At 37.9% G+C, this 20,942-nt stretch overlaps 1 protein-coding gene across 5 annotated transcripts in view; it reads right to left on the bottom strand.

Moving 5' to 3' along the window:
- Positions 1-20,942, bottom strand: part of Arhgap15 (Rho GTPase activating protein 15) — a 619,269-nt gene that overhangs the window by 203,332 nt on the left and 394,995 nt on the right. The gene's annotated exons all lie outside the window — the stretch shown is intronic.

The following is a 20,942-nucleotide window of genomic DNA, read 5'->3' as shown; positions in this document are numbered from 1 at the left end:
CCACGACTCTAATTTACAGAATTATACCAATCAGGAAGCCATTCCAATACATCTCTCAAGGTAAAAACGTTTCAGAAAGATCCTGAGTGTGGCCGTGAGACATCGGGAAGAATGTAGTGATCAGAATATAAAGTTGACAGACTGAAATGGTTTCGGGAGAATAGGAAACGTGGCCTACAAATCGTCTTTGATCGGTTTCAGTATTTTCCTTGTTCTCATACCAATCTCAGTCTTGGAGGTAAGCAGTACGCTGGTTATCTAAGGAGACATTGTTATCCTCAAAGAAGCTGTCACATAGCTCAACATGCTGACACTGGAGGTTGCATTCAGTTCAGCTCATACCATTCTCTACATTGGCTCTCGTCTTTTCCAGCTCCACTGTAGAGTTTCGTCGTTGTTTTTTTTAATGGTGATCACGCTAAAATAAATATATCATTCTTTTGGCATTGGGACTAGCTTAATGAGTTGCATTAAATTAATAGGAGAAGCAGAAACCAAGGGCCTATTTGGGTCTGCTGCTGTCATCTGGAGGTTTGCTGGCACACAATAGGGAAACCTGAGGTTTAGTGGCAGTAGGGTGTTCCAGTAGAGTCAAGAGAGAAGCAAAGTTTCACATGGACATCATTATTAAGGAAACCTGAAGTCTGGAAAGGAGTAACCTCTGTTTCTTCTACGTATACTCACTCCTCTGAAATATTTTAGCAACAGACTCTTTCACAAATTAAAGACATACAATAAAAGGCTGACCAACACAAACACGAAGCACTAAAAATGGCTCCTTTGGTGATGAAGTCACGACACTTATATAAAGTCTAGTCTCTGGTCCCATCATGCTTGAAATAGATATTGATGTAAAATTCATATATTTGTTGTCATTCTTTCAAACCCTCTACTCCTATTTTCCTTTAAACATCTAAACAAAGTGACCTCATTGTTTTCCATTGGGCTTCTTTTTTAAAACATTGGCAGGGATGATTGAGATTCAGGAATGTGGGAAAATGGATTCCCAAACCACGTCCCTCCCCTTTCATTCTGAACTGTAATTTTTGGCTTGGCTTGACTCACAGTCATCACATTTCAGCCTGAATCTCCCCGTAAAGTGATCTTTCTTAAACATTTCTCTCACTCGTCAAGGGATCAGAAGCAAAGCCATGCTAGCCTTTCAGCAAAACACTTACAAGGGGGCTCTTACGGAGCAGTCACAAGAGCTACATTTCATCCAAAGTTGTTTGAAAAGCGCACGTTTTCAGTGCCTTGCTGTCCTCTGTGAATCTTGTCATCTGTATGCTGTGAGCTCCTGCAGCTATTTTAATCTGTTTTTGTTTGCAATCCATTTGGTGTCCACCCAAGGAAATGCAGGTGATTCTAATTAACTTACTGCTAAAGATGTCGAAAAAAGAAAAAAAAAAAAAAAAGAAAGAACTTAGTCCTGTTGTACAGAATTATACACTTAAAACCTGTCTTCTATTATTTATAGTACATTATTAATGAAGATGACTGTATGCATATATTTACTACCTAATTCACTTTTTCGTTAAAAACAAAAACAAAACCAAACCAAACCAATGAGGTTTATGAAACGAGAAAAAGCCACACACATACACAAACACACAGACACAATACAGACCCTAGCAAATGTTTGCCAACTTTTATTTAACAAGAGTAGCAACTTAAAAATAACATTATTTTTACTTTGTGCAACATAGTTTAATATCTGAAATAACCCTGTTCCAATAAAAACCTATTGAAATACTCTCAGGCCTAACTCTGCCCTGAAGGTAAAAGTGATTAATTGAAAGATTTTGGCAGATCTCCGCTCACCACCAGGGCAGTTTAATTTAGAACACATTCAACCATTTCTCAGTGTCTCTGTGCTGTTGGGGCATGACTTTTGATCTTCTCTGGGGAGGCGCCTGTAACTCAGAGCCTTAGGCTAGCCACTTCCTGGAGGGTTTTCATGGTCGCCCCACTGAGCACTCAGGTGAAAGAATGCTCTGCTGTACTAGAATCCCTACCCTAGTGTAGTCAAGGTAATTCTAGACACAGAAGGACACCTCTACAAACCCGCTTGGGTACAACAACCATCAGCCCAAGCACACCGATATCTCACACAAGATGATTCTATTCAGTCTGATGCTCTTGGACTTCTGAGAAGTCTAGCACCGTGAGACACTTCCCCAGTGAAGGCAAAGCTCCTACCTACAGTAGTGGTGTGATTCGTCCTTTGAGTCTTGGGTGATAGAAGCAGGATTACTTTTTTGATACTACAGGAGAAATCTGCATTTTCTATTTTATAAGTATGTCGGCTAAACAGCAAAAAAGAGATTTGGGTACATTCCTCTGTTTTGGCAGAGGGAACAATGTTAATTGTGGTTGCATGGAAGGAGTGACAAGCCAAAATATATAGGAAAGGACACCCTTGAGTTGGCAAACTCCAGTTCTCTATGGAATTTGACAAATATTGATTAAGCACTCACTGCATAGGAATAGATATTAGAGATTTGGTATAGAACACTGTATATACAAGGTGTGTGTGTGTGTGTGTGTGTGTGTGTGTGTGTGTGTGTGTGTGCGTGTGCGTGTGTGTGTATTTCCAAACTATAGTCTGAGCCTGACCTCATAGTGTTGAGTTTTATGCAAACATTCATTCATTCATTCATTCATTCATTCATTCACTCATTTTCAGTACTAGGGACTGAAACTAAGGCCGTGTGAATGCTAGGCAATTATATCTCTAGACGATATCAGCTTTCTAAATTTCTTTTTCTTTTTTACTTTCCTTTACTGTATACTCTGAGCTAGAGTTTCACTAGGTAGGTCTTAGAGTTGCTACTCTCTTGCCTTAGATTCTGGGTACCTGGGATTACAAATGTGTGCCATGTAACATGTTCCCTTGAAATCCTCTATGTGTGTTTGAGAGGTAGACAGGAGCATTTGCTGCTTTTCTTGAGGACAGAAGTTTAGCTCTTAGCACTCCTGTCAGGTAAACCACAATCCCCTGTCACTCTAGTTTCAGGGGATCTGATACCTTCTTCTGGCCTCTGTAGATGCCCCCACAAAAACAGCACACAGGCATAGAGGCACACATGCATACATAAGTGAATATAGAAATTAATATGAAAAATACATCATGCATATACAAATATTTTAATATATACCATGTGTATATCATATATACACACGTTGCTCTTTGAACAAATCACAATTTATTACTTTAAGACTATCCCATCATTGATATTTCTTTATTTTTACAAATATAGTGAGTTTTTTAACGTATTAAGTTCAACTTTCTGTATAAGTTTTGACCACTCATATGTCTTTGCACCACATATATGTGTCTAGTGTCCTCAGAAACCAGAAGAAAGCATCAGATCCTCTGGAACTAGAGATACAAGACACATGGGTGCTGGAAATCTAACCGAAGTTCTCTGGAAGAGTAGTTAGAGCTCTTAACTCTCAGGCCATCTCCCCAGGTCCAGTCCCATAAATTATGAGCTTTTATTTCTGCAGAGCTATGTAAAAATATTTATACCATCAATATACCCATTGCCTTTGAGTTCTGTTGTGTATCTCTAATTTAGCTGAAATATGTTGTAAACCCAGGAAGTCAGATTAAAAATCTTAATGGGACACACATGAGGAATCCAAAATTTCAACTTACTGATGAACTATTCAACCATTAGGATCATGGAAATGCTTAAAAAATACAACATATTTGGAACAGAGGAGAAAAGAAGACAATTTTTTCCTCTACCTAGAAACTCTAACTCTCCACAAATGATCAATATCATTCCCGTTCATGATTTTAGGAGTCAAATAAAAAAAAAACACAGAACTTTGCTGTATTAATCGCTAAAGTCACAAAAGCATCTTTTAATGGTGTAGGAGAGAGATTTTTAGTTTCATTCCTGAGTGCATAATGGTCATTAAACATGTACCAAAGAATCATACACCCTCTGGCTACTCAAAGCACATACATACATGTACTTAGAAAAATGACATTCCAAAACCAATTTGGTCCCCGTGTATAAATTCATCGAATGCTAGTGAAATGTGAACCAGATTTCCTGTTTCTGAGAGACTTCTCATCACATAGGTGTATTCTGAAAAGTTATTGAAATGGGCATGTATATGCATGTTCTCAAATACATTTGAAGATGGTATGCAAATTATTATGTTTTACATATATTAATATTCATTAACACAAGATTTGTGGAGTAGTTAACAATATACGTAATTTTTCAATGGTGGGAAACAAAGTTTCACATACATTTTATATTTTCCTTACATGAAGTTTAATGAATAGTATAATTTCCCCATTTCCTGAAGAACTGACATACTCTGAGGTTTGGGGAGAATATTTGAAAATCCATAGCTAAGTCCCTCTAACTGATTCTTGAGGTGATATTGGGAAGTGGAAACTAGAGACCACAATTTTGAAAACTTACATTTTATATGCTAATCCCCCACAATATGTCTTAAGAACAATAGTGGAGGACTTGTCTACATTTTCAGAATTATGAGGAAATAATTCTTTATTAAAACAGTCTTTCAGATGAGATTGCTGATGTGTAAAATTCTGCAATAAGAAACAATGTTCTTCTCTTGTGTTGAGATCATCCCTCTGTGAGAAAACTGTGACTAATGGGCAGAAAGAGCAGTAAGAGTTGTTATCTGGTGTGATATGAGAGATGACAGTAGAAAATAAGGGATGAGGGTAATTAACTGAGGAAGGAATAGGGCAAGAAAACCGGTGGGCCATAGTGACTTTAAAATAATAAAAATAGGATGATTTCCACTTTACAAATTTTTCTTTACATGGGTTCCTCACTATTTACTTATAAACTAAGATAAAGGAAATAAGTGTTCTTAATATATGCATAAATTTGGGGAAAGAAGGGTATTTTTAGGATGACTAAATGCAATTAATTCTTAATCATGATTTGTTCTTATCATCATAATATTTTTCATTCCAGAATGAATTGGAAAGCATCATCTACCATTCTGCAGGCACAACTTATGCAGTGCTGTTTGTCTCGGGGTGAGTGGAATGTTCTACACTGAGTTCTAATCCTCCTTGACCTACGCATGGTCTCTATACATTTAAATGTGGCTAAGAGATGCTTCATTCTCTTGGCATCAATAGCCTCTGAAATCAGACCTTTCTTCCTTCTCTCCTGGACAGCACAGAATACAGTTGATAACCTTCACTTTGGTATCCTCTTGACCATTAACCACATGGCATCTGAATCTGTCTACATGTGGATCCCAGGCTGCACCTGATCCATTTCTTCTTCCTATGGACATTTAGTCTTTCACAATATCTCAATGTAAATATAGGCATACTACCTTGAACATGGTCTGACTCATGAAGTAAGAAAATTCCAACCTGCTTTTCACTTTTACAACAAATCTTAGTAAAGGCTCTTGGACTGAAAACCAAATGAATTTCTATTAAATCACTGGCCAGAGTATCAAAAGAAAGAACTGACCTTTCTTCAACCAACTTAGAGCAAAGCATTCTACAAGCAGAACTCCTTGGAAGGAGGAGCGCCCTAGGCTTGGGAACATCATATGCTTTAGAAGTGTCTGTGTGACTCCCTCTTTCCTCTTTAACTTATCAAAACAAACAACAAACTTCCCTTTCTTGTGCCTAAAATATTGTAAAAGGGGAAAGAATGTTTCTTTTCTAAAAAAAATGACTGAAATCTTTAAAAACGGCTTTGCTAAAGATAATAATGGTGTCTGAAGCTTCTGTATACATGTTTGTCTTGAGGTTGATTCGCCAGAAGAATATTAGAGGTCAGTTAAGTGCATAGGGGATAAACAGAGTCAAGGATCCACCCAGAAAGAGAAGGAAGAAAGGAGCCAAATGCATTCTTCTATGTTTAGGTCCCCTCTTCTGCTCTTGTGTCACACGCTTAGTTTTCCGCTCATGGTTTCAGGGCTTTTAAAACTCCATCCCCTAGCACTGTTCATTCTAAAATCTCATTCTTAAAACTGAAGTTTTACTATTCAACCAGTGAAGTGTTTCTCTAATCCTCATCTTGTCAAGAAGGACCATGATGCTGCAGGATTGTGTTCTACCGAGGCCAGTTTTTGTTCTAAGTGCCAGGTATATATTTCTCGACAAAGACTTTGAAAATAAGGGCGCTATTTATAAGCTAATACTTCTGTGTGGTCTGAATTTTTGTTAAGCAGAAACAGTCCTTTCCTTTCAGTTTTTAGTAATGGAGTATGTGACAGGCGATTTAAAATTGTGGAATTTAAACAATTCTCTTATTGACTTCTCTGTGGAAAAAAAAATTGTTGATTTGTCCTCAGACTTTAAATGTAGTTAAATATTAAATATAAATATAAATAAATGTTAAATTTTCAAATTCAACATATTTAGGTCTGCAGAAACATGAGAAAATATGGTCAATGTCTTTTATACTACTCTGCATTTCTATTTCAGAGTTTCTCTTCATTGTTTGGTAAACACAGTGCTCAATTTGATTTTGCTGGCTCCTCAGAAGCTCGCAGTTGACCGACCAGAGGAGCTCTGCTCTCTGAAGAGCAGTTGATGCTTAGTGTAGGTTTACTTTGTTTCTCCTTCCTTTCTCATACACAAACTCAACTAGGTTAGCTAGGAAAACAAGCGGCTTTCTCTGCTGCCTCCTATGGAGAGGTGTTGGAAGAAAAGCTGTACTGGTGGGAAAAGAATTTGAATGGAAAATATGAACATGCATATATCAGACCAGGGATTAAATGATAAATATTATACGTAAGGAAATACTATAAGAAGGTTTCACTGTGTTAGTTTTTTTTCCCTCTAAAACTTTATTCCAAATCAGTCTTGGATTATGTGTGAAAAGTAAGAACATTCTACTATAACAGGTGCTGGCAGGGAACTCCCATTAAAGCTATTGAAGTTATGCCTGTAAAGTCTTGGCATCTGAAAACATTCTCTCATAAGAATGCATTATGCATCGGATTTTTCTCACTAGAAAAACAATGTGAGACTGTGACTGCTTAACAATATTCCCAGTCACTATTTTGTTAACACTATCCTCTGGTGATGACATCTTGGCTGGCCTTGTGTTATATATGAAGCGTGTATCAGCTTTCATTTCAACACTGTGAACATCCATTGTCTTCTGTGTAGACAATAGAGACATTGGTCTACCATCTGCTTGTCCTATTTAGAGTACAAACTTGAAAATATTTTTTTCCAGCGCAGTCTATGGTTTACATGAATGTATCCACATTTTGAAGATTGACTCTTTGCATGAAACTTAAAAGATATTTACCATAACTTTAGTGTATAGGCGAAGACAGAGTCTATTAAGCCTTGGCAATAATCAGTGTAAGCTTGGTTCACACATATCTTGGAAAGTACCATCGTTGTATCTGATATATGTTGGAAGATTAATAAATGCCACTCTTCTTTCTTGACATAAACATTCCATGTTTATATGACCATATCTTTAAAATCGAATGATGTGATTCTTTCAATGTAAACACCATTGCCATAAACAAGTAAGGCTTCTTTCTCTGTTCCATGTCAAGTTACCAGATTACTAAATACACAAGCCATACATTCTTCTGCATGTTGAACACAAGTAAAGAAAACTTCCTACTTTATCTTATAAATTGATCATTTATAAATGGTTTCACTATAAATATAATAGTTAACCTGGATTCAATGAATTAAGGGGCTAGAAAAATATGTTCCAGTAAATGCTAGAAAACCAACTAAATGGAATTAAGGGCCTGTGTGATCCAAATGCACATGGACAGATCTAGCTTTGTACTTACCTTACAATGTTAAATATGATCAAATGTCACTATTTGTATTTTATTATATAAATAATTTGCATTTCTTTCACTGTGGAGTAGGTAGTTTTATACTAATCTTTAACCATGCTTTTAAACTAAGCTACATGTTTTTCATGTATTCATAAATATATTTTTAGCAACGCATTCTCATTGAGGGTGATAAAGCTACTTATAAGGTAGAGAACTCATATGTGTGTATGATCATGTACACCACCACCAGCTCAGAAAACGTGCCCAATCCCGAGAAAGCCTTTGCTTCAGGGCAAGGACAGAGCAGCGCAGCTTGGCATGCCTTGTCTTTGCTGCCTTGTCTACTCCTCAGCTCTTTGCTGTATCTTAGCTTGCCCTCCTACAGTGAGGAAACATTGCTTTGGACTGTTTTACTGCCGATACATTTTTACTTTGTATGATGAAATGAAGAGAGGGACTGGTTTCATTAGAAGGAGAGGTAAACAGAACATTAATTAAATTTGCTGATGATACTAAATTGGGAGGAACTGTGGACATCTGCGAGGACAAAGGAATCATACAAATGGACTTAAGGAGTTTAGAAATACGAGCAGGAAATAATAAAATGAGATTCGGTCTTAAATAATGCAGGCTAATACATTTGGGAAAAGATAATCAGAAACATGGCTATTCAGTGGATGGTGGAGGCCTGGAAAGTGGCAATGGCGAGAGAGACCTAGTGGGTGATAATAGGAAAAATTATGCACAAACTTACAGGGAAGCAGTCACTATGCCTGGGGGTTTCTATATAAAATAGTGTAGTCCCCTTCTTAGGACACTGGGATGTTCACAAGCATTAAACATCAAATTTGCTTTAGTTGTTGAATCCCTCAGGTCTGTGTGAGAATTTAACACCCGTCACTGCAAGGATTGCTTTTTTATAGCAAAAGAGACCGAAGTTTGCTTTGTCGAAGACCTGTATTAGACATCAGAGTCTCTGTTTTGTTTCTGTCCCTTTCTACTACAGACTATTGCTAATACAGGACTGTCTACATAGTGACAATATTGACATTGTAGAAAACATAAATCCTTTGTTTTCCTCTAGATGTAGCTTTACTACCTCTGGTTAGTATGACTGCACACAGTGTCCGGTCACTGTGTTTTGTAACAATCGGTGAATCATTAGTTCACAGGGTATAATTCTCTAAGGGTAGATGTGAAAGGAGGAATTCTGGATAATATTCAACTCTTCATCCAGTTATTCATCCATTAATGAAATGAACCTCTCTCTCCTACTGAATATAGAATGCTAAGTACCATTAAAAAGTGGTAAACAAGACAGCCGTGCTCAAGACTCATGTTCTAGAGGAGAACGCCCAGTGAAAACAGCTATGACAATTAGAGATAATAGGAAAAGCAAAAGTGTTGTTAGCACGGCGAAGGAAAGGAGGCAGGGAAGAGGTTGCAGAATAAGTCAGAGCATTTTCTTTGGAGAAGGTCACCCTCGTGTTGTTTATCCAACAGTCAACGGGAGCATCAGAAGTGGACAGGTTGGGGTAGGTTTTCCAGGGGGAGAAAATAGCACATGGCAGAAAGAGAGGACTTTGGAGGGAAGGGCTTTGTTGGTGTTCCTAGAACACAGGAAGCAGTTGAATTTGGAGACTGGCAGCAGGCAGGGATCATGTGCTTCTCCTTTCAACAGGGACAATCACTGTGGAGTTTTGTTTATCCTGATGAGGAAGAAGAACCATTCAAGAATTCTAAGAAGGGATAGCATATTGCAATCCCTAGTTAAGAGGGGTTGTTTTGACAACTTTGAGAAGACTGGCCTGAGAACATAGGCAATCGCCTCATCAGGATATTTGTACTATTTAAAAGCCAGAAAGCATAGAGCAGAAGCACAGTCAAGAGATAGTAAGAAAACAGATCATGTGTATGACAAGGGAAAACAAATGTTAATGTCCAGTTGGCTTCTTTTTAGAGCAGCCGGGCAAAGAAAGTGTGACGCCATTGACAGAGTTAAGGAGTAAAAGAGAGGAACACATGGCTGAAAATGATAACTCCAGGCTGGAAAATGGGAGTTTGTGATGCCAGAAGAAGATTCCAGAGGAATCGCTTCTGGGCTGCCTGTCAGAGGGGAAAGTGCAGTGTGAAGAGTTATCCACATATGGCAGCCCTGCTACCCATCAATCATGAGTAGAATAAGGGAGACCTCTAACTGAGATGGTACTGGAAGAGGCAACAGCAGCAATGGCCAGAGTTGAAGGTGAATCCAGAGGAAGTGTACTGTTCTTATGGTAACACACTCTGTTAAACCAAGGCATTTTAATATTAGACAATGCCATTTCAAACACAGGGCCAAATGCTTACCCACAAAACCAAAAGACCTCACACCACTGATTACACCACTGTTGGCTAGGTAGTCTATGGCTTTCCAGGTAACTTAAGACTTCATTCTCTCCAAAATGCCAAAAATTCAAAACAGAATTAGGAACTCAATGTTTTTTAGAATAAAATAACAATTTTGTTTATACATTAAAAATCCCATTTTAATGACAGGTAACAGAGGTGTTTTTTAAATTTTTCTAGTTTTTATTTTGTTTTGTTTTTCTTTTTTTCTTTTTCTTTCTTTTCCTTTTTCCTTGTATTGGCAGAGTTTTTATTTAGACTTCATACTGGATGAAATAAATTTGAAGAAAATAAAATCCAAATCTCTGTCAGAATTTAGGATTTTGACATCCTTTCTTTTTATTTCTGTATTGAGCATGTATTTCTTTTTTTAAACATTTATTTTTATTTTATGTGTATATGTATGTGCCTACATATATGTATGTATGCTACCTGTGTGCATGTACCTACCCTTGGAGTCAATTGGAGTGTCAAATCCCCTGGAGCTACAGGTGGATGTGAACTCTCTGATTTGGGTACTAGGAAGTAAATCTGGGTCCTCGGCAGCAAACGCTCTTAATTTCTGAGCCACCTCCGTTACCCCTGATCACAGGTTGCTAATTTCAAGTCGCCAATCTCTTTTAACTCATACAGTTAGTTTCATTAACTAAAAATTTCCCAGGAGGTGTATGAAAGCAAGCACTATCTAGGTTAAGAACAGTACTAACATTGTATTCCAACTTGAAGTCAAGGAAAAAGAAACAGAGCTCGCCCTCCTGTGTGGTTCTAGGAACTGAGCCTGTGTCTGACTGTCATCAGGCATGCCAGTTGAAATCATAGTTATCCAGTTATCTGATCAAAAACAGTAAGCCAGTGATGACGTAACAGTGGTACATTATTTCTCTAATGAACACGAGTGAAGAGGGGTTGCTGGGCTGTTCACTTAACAAGAATATCTCCACATTGAAGAAGACATAACTTTTAAGGCAAGCCAATTCCAGCTGCCTAATGTAGCTGGGTCCTGAGTTCTGATGGAAAGAAGATACCCCACTGAACAACCGACACGTTCTGCAAGCTGTCTTACTTAGATATTTTAAAAACGAGATCCACCTCACATTATCCCCTCATAATGGAGCCGTGTAGCTTCCTCCATCCAGCAACTCTTGGCTCTATGTTGTTTTCCAATGTGAGCATCAAAGGAATGTTGAATTCGGCTCATCCATACCGTTTATTGGGGGCCTTTCATCGTCAGGCACTGTGTGAGGAGTCAATGTAGTTATGAAAGAGCACACTGTGTGCTGACCTAGGTATGTGCAAAGCTTTCTCTGTTGGTTTATGCTATTACCCTAACATGCAGGCATTCAATTTTTTTTCTTTTAAAAGAAGCATTTTTTTTTGCATACACATCTATAGTGTTCAGGCACCTCAAGAGCTCCCCTAACATTTATCATTTAAAGAGCTATTTTGGTTTTTGTAGTTTGTTTTTTCTTCTCAAAGTGCCTTACCCTTGATTTTTTTCCTTGCTTGATTGTTTTTCTTGTTCTGAACTGAAAATAGGAAGTGGTCTGAAGAGTATAAAATTAGGTGAAAAGATTAAACTAGAAAAGAAGAGATTATTTTTAACCCAAGAAAAAGCTTACTAACTCCATAGGCTGCTAAACTATAAAATAACTTTCCAAAGAATTTAAAGGAATCAAGGAGTCATTGAGACATTAATCTTTGGAGGAAACAGGAAACGTATGACAAAGTACAGAACTAAAGGAAAGTATCTAATATTCAGCGCTTCAGGCTAGTGCAAATGCTACCCAGAGTGTGTATTTGGCTTGCTCTATGCTGTATGCTATATGTTTCTGTTGGACATAATTTATTTGCAAATAGAAAAGGGGAATTGGAAAGACCATCTTTTCCTATTAATTTTAAAGGGAAAATTGGTCATGGGGAAACTAAAATAATTATAAATTTTAGTTTCATTCAATGCTTCCCAAACCAACTTATAAAATGTTACGTGAAAGGGTTAACATAAGTAGAATTTACATATTCCTCTTCTAACAGAAACAAGTTTTTTGCCCAAAGCACAGTGACAGTGTTGTGAGAGTTTTTATATTTTTAATGGCTCAGTTTTCATTATGTAACAGGAATTAAAAAAAAAACAAACAAACTATAAGGTCATGTTGTTTTTTGATTTCCAGGACAGCAAATATCTGAAAATCTTTGACTGCCTCATAATAATTATGTTTTGTTCCTGATTATTGAAAACCTGAAAGTCTTCCAAACAAATATAATCTCTTTTTCAAATTTTGTAAACATTTGTTTCCAGACTAAAACATCTTGCCAGCTCCCAGCTCGACTACTCTTAATGGTCGAACTATTAACTTCTGAATATAGGTCCTTATAATAGAAACTCCCAGCCGAAGAATTTACTTTACAAAATGACACCACTATAAGACATTTTAGAGTACTGCATCTTGATATGCTGATTCTATTTAAACCCTCCATCCGTAATAAAAGGCTAATTGTGCAGGGTCTTAATTTTGGCTTCAAACCAAGTGACTTCAGTGGAAAGTATTTTAAAATCCTAAATTCCAGAATGGGGCTTAAGAGTTGTGGTAAATGTTAGAAATTAGACCCATGCTTTATCTGGGAAGAGACACTGTTCTTTTGCAGTCTGGACACAAAGTGCGGGAATATGTGCCGCTGATGGGCTGTGAGCACAGGCACACTGCCGTGCTCCTTAGCCAGCTTCTCTGCTGAGTGAACGGCACGTCCACGCCTATGTTAACTTCTGCTATGCTTAAGCTCTTTTTGATAACAAGACTGTTGTACACTGCTAGGTGGAAAGTGGAGAGAAACTTAACTAAGTGCCCCTAATAAGTAATGCCAATTAATTCATAACAGCATTGTAGGCAGACTTGGTGAACAGTCAAGATACACTGGATATTGCAAGATTGAACTATCCGTCATTTCAAAGCAAGGATACATTTCTCTTTGTCAGAAAAGCAAGTTTTGGGTACCTTGCTAGATATGGAAAAGCCTTGCACTCCCCCCCTTTCAGAACTCTCAGACCTACCTACCCCGTGGTCCACAATTGCTTTCTTCTTTGCAAAACCTACCCCCACCCTCAACTCCCCACCTTTGCCATCTCTGATTTCTTTCCGCTGTCTTTCCTGGTTTCTCTTTTATACCCTTGTTGGCTCTTTCCTGTTTACTCTGTTTGGTATTGTCGTCCCTCTTAGCCCTCACTGTGGCTTTCTTACAGACATAGAGGCCCCAGCATGACTGCCTGAAAAAGCCAACTCCAACTTGGACCTAGCACAACAGTGCTGTCATGAAGGTGGCTGTCTCTGTGGTTGCATTAAAACAAAAAAACAAAACAAAACACCAAGAGGCAAAAAAAAATTACTGGTCTTAATTTTAACTCAGAAAGAAAAGCTAACTTAATTTGCAGCAACTCTCTCAAGAGCTTGCTTCCTTGAGATTCCCGAGCATAGAAGTACATGCGGACACTCAGCTTTAGACATGAAAGTGAGAAAAAACCAAACCAAAACAAACAAACAACAAACACCAACATAGCTTACTCCCTTAGGGACTTTTTTTTTGTCAAGTCCACAAATATTCTGGGGAGAGAAAGAAAAACTGCTTATCTTGTTCTCTAGGTTTGTTTAAAGCATGTAATTTTTATCAGTTTGTTTTTGTTTTTATTACTTTTTTTTTTCACTCGCTGCTTATAAAACTAGGAAGCAGAAGTCTCTCGGGAAGAGGATGGAATCATAAAAGTTTGCAAGACTCTCGTCAGAAACCAAGCAATACAAATTGCACATTCTTCATAGACGGATCAGCCTTTAGTGTGTGCCTGGATCCAGCTATCATAGATTAGTCCAAAGTAGAAAAGAATGAGGAGACTAAAGTTAGCAGGGCTGGGAGAAGACTTGTCTAGTTATGGCAACACAATCCACACTTTAGGGGCCTGGATTTCAAGCAATGGGAAATAGCAACGTGGAGTTTTATTTTCATACCAAAGCACTCACTAGGATCTCAGTGGACCGAAGTGTTCACTGAGTGAAGTAACAGAGTATTAACAAGGACAAGTTTCATATAGCTCAGCAGAATATTTAGATCATCATTCCTGGTGCTTATTCAATAATTTCTTGCATATGCGTACCCCATCCAATATGCACAGCAATAAGCTTATAGCAAATACTCATCAATTTGTTTCTATTCCACACTGTGAAGTTTTATAAATCATAGAAATATACCCACTCATGTTTCTCACAGTGTCATATAAAACTTCAAGTTAAAGTGACAAGTCTCTCAAATTTCACATAACCACAAGGAATTAAAAAAAAAAAACAGTTAAGGTACAATAATAACTTTATCCATTCCTTTTTTTTCCCAACTTGTTACAATCTACCCTAAGATAACTAATTGTTCAAAGTAAACATTCCACTCGGACCACAAAAGGAATCCATTATACAAACATATAATTCACAGTCATTTTTAGTGGGTTGTAAACAGTTTGGAATGAGTATAAAATGGGACAAAAATCAAAGTGAGCATTTTGAAATGAAAAAGTGTTTGCTACAAAAGGTCAGTCCCTTTGCTTGGCAAACTATGTAGAAAAGCCTGGGAAAAGGCTGGTCACACAAGCAATGGGGGGATTTTAGAGCCAACAGCCTCCTTGTTTCTTTAAACAGACATCGGAACCTATAACTGGATCCTGTCAAACAAACGACAGCAAAAAAATCTAACAGCTGCCGTGAAGTCCAGTTGAGAGATAAAGCTTTGGAGGCTAAAGACCTTCTCAGAAGTGGACTAAAGGTCTTTCTTAAATCTTCAAGCGATGTTATGGATCCCAGGGTATCTTCTGGGCAGGAAGTCAAGTATGTAACTTGTGTTTCATTCCTGTCATAGCATTGTGTGTGTGTGTGTGTGTGTGTGTGTGTGTGTGTGTGTGTGTGTGTGTGTGTGTTTGAGGGAAAAAATACAGAAAGGACAACCTTCTTGATTAATAATTGCTGAAACATTCAGAAAGTTAGTTTGGATCTCGAAGCATCAAATGTGGGAGATGTGGGATCACATACACACGACCCCTGACACACACACACACACACACACACACACACACACACACACACATACGGCATGGTAGGACTGCTGAGATGGTTCACAGGGTAAGAGTGGGTGCCGCCAAGCCTGAGCTCTTGAGTTAGATACCCGGGAAGCACATTACAGAGGAGCAAGCTGCCTTCTCATTTCCACACTCATGCTAGGCTCTGGCATGCACACCCAGGAATACACAGACATAGACACAGACACTGAATAAAACAACTTTTAGAAAAGTTGTGAAAACACGTAACGTCAAATAATTATTTCAAGTGTATATTTCAGTAATGTCAAGTGTATACAGATTGCTGTGTTATGATCTTTTGGTATCCTCTTAAGCTGACGTGCTAAGCTGATGGGGCACAGTACCAGAACTGGAAATCTTAAAGGAGCAATGAGCTACCACATCATGTTATGAATAGTGAATGCCAGCCCTATTATATAATTTTTAAAATTCAGTTGTAATCTCTTACACTCAGAAATTGTACTTGATATACAAAAACATATTTAGGGTAGAATTATGTTCATCAATTGGTAAATTCTATCTCTCTATAAAATACATCTCTGGCATGGTCTATTTTGGGTTTTCTATTTAAGCTCATCTTTCCAGATATCACATAATGGCTGGCTTGTCCTTCTTCTATGTCACACAGTGGGTAAATATAATAGCTTTGTGACTGAAACAAAATTAAACTTACTTTGGTCCTGTGAGGAAAATGAAAACACACAAACATGTGTTTGTGATTCAGGGGTTGACCTATCATAAAGCACACATCTTTATTTGTTCTTCTGTTTTCGTAATGGGTTTCTGTCTTGCTATACCTGTTCTTTCCTCTCAAAGCACTTAGCACTGTTTGTTCTTTGTCCAGGGATTTGGTGCCTATTTCTCCTACAGTTTAAGTGCATAACATAAAGAACAATACATATCCAGTGACTGCTTCTTTATTCCTCAATATCTAATGTATCTTTGCAAGAAGAAACTCAAGTTGAGAAGTTCATTGGTCTGTTAGGGTACCCCACAGAGAGTCTTCAACTATGAAAGCAAGGCAGAGAGAAGGAGCTGCAATCTGCAAAAATGACTGTGAGCCTTTGTACAAAAGTATATCTAGGGCTGCATAGACAATGTCAGAAATGGTAGAACTTGCTGTATTCCAAGTGGCTGGGGAGGACAACATGGTTTGGTGGTCAAGCTTTAAACTGTGACAAGTGACTGGAGCAAATAAGTTCTTTGCCAGTTGCTTTACAAAGCTTACTTAACCATTTTTCTAAGTTATGTACAAATGCAAAAAATTTAAATGTAATTCATGTCACTTAACTGAAGCTGAACGAAGAATACACTTCTTGCTAGACACTGGGTAGAACTTTTGGGGAGATCAGGTGCCTAATTATGGTTTGTTGAGATTTCAAGCAGCAAGTAAACTGGGGGGATGACTAAAACAATGCTGGGACTGTCTGCCCTCTCATGCTTCTGTTTACATCGAATATATAAGAAGTATTTGAAAAATACAATTTGAGTTTTATAGATACCTTAAAGAAAAGAATCACAAATGGAAAATGGGGGGAAGGAGCCAAATTCTTTTTTCCCCTTCAACACCTTGAGAAAACTTAACCCCGAGGAGATCTGACACAACAGGATCTCAGGATCCCAAGATCCCAGAATCATAGGATCATAGAGACAGCTGGGCTCTGAGGAATTCTGACACAACCAGCATCACAGGAGGGACAGGCTCCAGTCAGAGACAGCAAGGGCAGGTAGCACTAGGGATAACCAGAGGCAAGAAGATAAGCAACAGAAACTAAGGCTACTTGGCATCATCAGAACCCAGTTCTCCCAATATAGCAAGCCCTGGATACCCCACCACACCAGAAAAGTAAGATTTGGATTTAAAAGTCACATCTCATGATAACATAAATACCTCCCTTAAAGAGATACAGGAGCACACAGGGAAACAGGTAGAAGCCCTTAAAGAGGGAGCACAAAAATCCCTTAAAGAATTACAAGAAAACACAACCAAAGAAGTGAAGGAATTGAACAAAACCATCCAGGATCTAAAAATGGAAATCGAAACAATAAAGGAATCACAAAGGGAAACAATCCTGGAAATAGAAAAGCTAGGAAAAGAGATCAGTAGTCACAGACATAAGCATCATCAACAGAATATAAAAGATAGAAGAGAGAATCTCGGGGGCAGAAGATACCATAGAAAATGTTGACACAATAGTCAAAGAAAGTGCAAAATGAAAAAAAAAATCCTAACCCGAAACATCCAACTTAAAGGCCCAGTAAATATCTTCAACATAATTATAGAAGAAAACTTCCCTAACCCAAAGAAAGAGGTGCACATGAACATGCAAGAAGCCTACAGAACTCCAAATAGATTGGACCAGAAAAGAAACTCACTCCATGACATAATAATCAAAACCACAAATGCACAAAAAACGAAAGAATATTAAAAGCAGTAAGGGAAAAAGATCAAGTAACATACAAAGGCAGACCTATCAGAATTACACCAGACTTCTCACCAGAGACTATGGAAGCCAGGAGATCCTGGCCAGATGTCATACAGATCCTAAGAGTACACAAATGCCAGCCCAGGCTATTATATCCAGCAAAATTCTCACTTAATATAGATGGCGAAACCAAGGTATTCCATGACAAAGCCAAATTTACACAATATCTTCATAGAAATCCAGCCCTACAAAGGATAATAGATGGAAAACTCCAATACCAGGAGGGAAACCACACCCTAGAAAAAGCAAGAAAGTAATCTTCTATCAACAAGCCCAAAAGAAGAGAGCCATACAAACATAATTCCACCTCTAACAACAAAAATAACAGGAAGCAACAATCGCTTGTCCTTAATATCTCTTGATATCAATGGACTCAATTCCCAATAAAAAGACATAGACTAACTGACTGGATACAGAAACAGGACCTGGAATTTTGCTGCATACAGGAATTGCACCTCAGTGACAAGGACAGACACTATCTCAGAGTGAAAGGCTGGAAAACAATTTTCCAAGCAAATGGTCCCAACAAACAAGCTGGAGTAGCCCTTCTAATATCCAATAAAATTGACTTTTAACCAAACGTTATCAAAAAAGATAAGGAAGGACACTTCGTACTTATCAAAGGGGGAAAAAATCTACCAAGACGAACACAATATCTATGCCCCAAATGCAAGGGCACCCACATTCATAAAAGAAACTTTACTAAAGCTCAAAGCACACATTGCACCTCACACAATAATAATGGGAGACTTCAACCCCCTACTCTCATCAATGGACAGAGCATGGAAACAGTAACTAAACAGAGACACAGTAAAACTAAGAGAAGTCATGAACCAAATGCATTTAACAGATATCTATAGAAGAGTTCGGCCTAAAAGCCATTTTTTTTTAAATAACAGCCAGTGTGTCCACGTCATGAGTACAGAGGCCATTTCCCCAAGACTGGGAGAGTGAACACAGCTTTTATTAAACAAACTCATAAGCATTTCCCATGACTGTGCAGTTGAGATTTTTGGCTGGAGGAGATCTGGCCATTAGAAGGAGTACTCCAGACATGCTGAGTCCCAGCCACGTCGAGATACTTGGCGCTTCCCTCGGCTACTTTCTAGTACCAAGCCTGCATCAAATGTCATCAGAAGCCTGCATAAATATTGGATTTAGAGTCACATAAATTATTTCTTTCCTGAGGTGCAGTATGCCAAAATTTAGTAAAAACAGCACTTCGAGTAAACAGAATTGGTGGATAAATGTAAGAATATTAATCCAACAAAATGATCATAGAAAAATGCAATCAAGAGTACACACTTATAAATCTTGCACTGATGTGAGACCTTTATCTTGTGCCTCTGAGTTTTTATTGAACCTATCCGGGGAGTTCCTGTGAGCTACCACTGCCAAAGTGCTTTGAATTGTCAGTTGCTTTGCAGCTTTATAAAGTGTCTTTGAGTTTCGTTAGAATGCTCAGGAATTATTTTAATAATCATATGTGTGATTAGCAGCTGTTTAGTGCTGGATCTACAAATTCATTTTGAGAGTAAACATTGGTACAATAAAATATAATGCTGTCATGATTGCCCCTGTCAGCAGAAACATCGTCTTACTTTATTAAAAATCACCATGAAAATGCCAGGCACAGATACAATTCCTATTTATAGACACTTTCTATTCTATGATATTATGGTATCTGTGCACTGCAAGGCTACATTTAGCAGGGATTTTCATTTTGCCTTAGGTAGGCTCACAAATCAGGAGATACAAGCTCCTCTTCCTGTGTGTATACATCTTACTATGTACGGCTTCCCCCAATGGCCTATTTGGATTTTTGATCTAATATAATAATGTTCATACCGTTGGTACTCAGGATTTAAAAGTGAATGAAGATTTCTTGGAAATCATGATAGTTTAGCTATTGGAAATAATAACAATATTCTCACAGATCCATTTTGGCTTTAAGTATTTATTAAATAATATTTACTCCTACGATAGGTACCTATAAATTAAATGAAATTGCAACATGCAATAAAAACACATTTCTCTCTAAATTCCAATCAGCTTCATTCCTCATAGACTCTTCTCCTGTGCTTATTCTACAAAACTGTTTCCTGCTCTCTGGCCCCTCAGCACTTCTCCTTGCTGTTGATGTGCTTTCCTGACAGTCGCTATCTTTATCTGTGTCCCTACCCAACCCTTCCTCTCTTGTTATTCTTTCATTCCCTACTGATATGGGAATAATAGGATCCCAAGGCTGTCCTTACTGTATAATTAAAGTATGAATTTCTAGGAGTTAGAAATTGCATGCCGTTTTTATTATGCTTCTATAATAAAGCCAGGTAACACTGAGAAAATTAAAATGGCCTTTTCTGAGCAAAATGCTTGAAGACTTTTCCCCCACTTTGGTTGTATTGTTTTAAAAATAGGTGTTGAAAATAAGAATAGGTTCAGCTATCCCTTTTCTCTGCAAACACCTCTATCTTTCACTTGATATATATCCCCCTAGATCCTGGAAATATGTTGTAAACTTGTAACAGATGGTGATGAAGCTTCACATTTTTTATTTAATACATTTTTTTTATAAAGATTCTGCATTTACAGTGTGTATCTTCCAGGAAAAATGACCTTGAATGAATGAAGTCATAGTTCGAAGGAAAAACACTCCACAGATAAACTAGCCTAGAATGATGAGTCAATTGGGGTTTGTTTTGTTCTCTTCAGTGAGATGAAATAATTTCAGATGAAAAACAGAATGTTGAAACAGAGGAGTCAAAGGTCATCTTAACACTGGAGGTGTATCTGTTAATTGTTCCAGGAAACCCAGTTTGCTGTAATCTGTACTGAACAGAACCGTGTGGAAGATGGCGGATTGCTCTCTGCGAGTGGAAACGCTGTTTACTTCACTTGGGTGATGCTGGGGGCTTACCAAAAATTGTTCTGGCACATCTACCAGCACGAATGTGAGAGGGTTCTAACACTGTGAGTGCTGATATTTTACGAATGTTTTACCACTGGCTTGGAAACAAGAAGTTTGCAATTGATTCAACAGTATGTCAGACAGACAAAATATTAAACGGGCGGGAAAAAAAACACACGGAACATTAGTGGGAATTGCTAATGTCCCCATTGTAAAACAAACTGAAGTTAATAAGAAACTGGATCCTCTTAACTGATTAGCAACA

The sequence above is a fragment of the Rattus norvegicus genome, chromosome 3 (assembly GCF_036323735.1).
Source record: "Rattus norvegicus strain BN/NHsdMcwi chromosome 3, GRCr8, whole genome shotgun sequence".
Lineage (NCBI taxonomy): Eukaryota > Metazoa > Chordata > Mammalia > Rodentia > Muridae > Rattus > Rattus norvegicus.
This window is presented reverse-complemented; position numbering and strand designations above follow the sequence as displayed.